The sequence below is a fragment of the Trichechus manatus genome, unplaced genomic scaffold (assembly GCF_000243295.1).
Source record: "Trichechus manatus latirostris isolate Lorelei unplaced genomic scaffold, TriManLat1.0 scaffold00026, whole genome shotgun sequence".
In the NCBI taxonomy this organism is placed as follows: domain Eukaryota; kingdom Metazoa; phylum Chordata; class Mammalia; order Sirenia; family Trichechidae; genus Trichechus; species Trichechus manatus.
Window position 1 is genome coordinate 6,525,454 of NW_004443962.1, and position 1,614 is coordinate 6,527,067.

The window sequence follows — 1,614 nt, forward strand, 5'->3', positions numbered from 1 at the left end:
GCCTCGGAAGAAAGGCCTCGTGATCTAGTTCCCGAAGATCACAGCCGTGGAAAACCCTGTGGAGTGCAGCTCTGCTCCGAAACACATGGGGTCGCCATGAGTTGAAATGGACTTGACAGCAACTAGGCTGGTGTTTTGTTTTGTTTTTCCACCTTTTAAGTATTTGCAGCCATTAGGTTATAATTCATCTTCGTTATATTAGGAAAGTCAAGGATGTTTGATAAAATGCTGTTCGCTTATTTGGTAGGCATAGGTGTTAAGTAGCACAGTTCACGTTCTTAGAAGTGCACTATTGAAGCATGTCAGAAACCGTTGTAATACGTGATGTGACAGCTCACTGAATGAATCATATCTTCAAGGTGGATGAACTGAAAATTTTGAATCATTTCAAATATCCAGAATGGATGGCTCATTTATTCCTTGTTCCTTTTAGTATAGATTATACTCTTGTTGAAATTACTTTCTTCCCCAAAACCTGTGTAAGATTTCTTTTTCAGAGTAGGCTATATATTATAGAAATGTGGCTATCTAAAACCAGCTGCCCTTGTCTCAGTAACTTTCACCCCAGTGACTTTTCTCTTGTGCCTCAGTTCACCTTACCTCTCCCTGAAGTAGCCAGGAGTTGAGTGGGATACAGCATCGCTTGTCCAAGGAGCAGCCTTCTCTTTCAGCTCTTTCACATGTTAAAAAGTAGAAGAGAAAAAGCCCAGTTTCAGTGTGAATTAGCCAGTCTGAATCCCCATGATTGTTTTTCTCCTTCTGTTAAGTAGATCGTGATTATACTATTTATGTTTTAATTTTTAAAATCTCAGTTATAGAGAACTTGGCATAGGCAAGAATAATGCCCTCTGTAGAAATCTAAATCATGACCTCTTTCTAGACCTTTTTCAAAGTTTTTCAGCTTGAAATTTGAAAATGATTGTTACTGTCCACTGCTATTTATCTAGTATTCCCTCTTCTCATGACAGAGTATTCTTCAATTCCACCTTTGAAGAAAACCCATATATTTACAAGTAGCTTTTCTTCTCCAGAGGTGGTACGGGCTTCCCTCTGCTTACCATTATCTAGGTGAGATTCCTTCCAAACATCTGGCTTCCATGTCTGATGCTTGAGCGTATTGGAAACCAACTAATGAATTGATCCAGTTGAGTTTGTTAACCATTCTGGGAAATGGGATTCGTATTTCTTCCTTACATTATATCCTGTGATAACCCACCAGGCGAAAAACCCTATCACAACTTAGAGTCATGTAACACAACTCCTAAGATTCCAGTCATTAAAGATCTTTTCAGAAAAATAAGCTTACTAGGTAGTAATTAGGGAAATTTCCTATGGGAAAATGTCATCCTTTTGAAAATAGGTTCTGTAACCCAAATTTTTAAAATTTAAATTTTGCCATTTAAATGTATCTATAGCCAATTTATGAGCAAACATTGTTGGTTTTAAAAAATATCTTCTTTTAAAAAGATTAAAAGTAGATGAATCTAAGTGTTAACTGTGATTATATTTGAATGATGGGGCTGTAATTAGTTTTCTTGCTATCTGCCAAATTTAGTGTATATTGCTTTAAAATGGAAAAAGAAACACTAAAAAACTACTTTCTCCCTCCTCCAC

At 36.7% G+C, this 1,614-nt stretch overlaps 1 protein-coding gene across 1 annotated transcript in view; it reads left to right on the forward strand.

Annotated features, from left to right (window-relative positions):
• The window catches only part of LRCH3 (leucine rich repeats and calponin homology domain containing 3), a 107,416-nt gene that overhangs the window by 98,319 nt on the left and 7,483 nt on the right, over positions 1–1,614 (forward strand). The gene's annotated exons all lie outside the window — the stretch shown is intronic.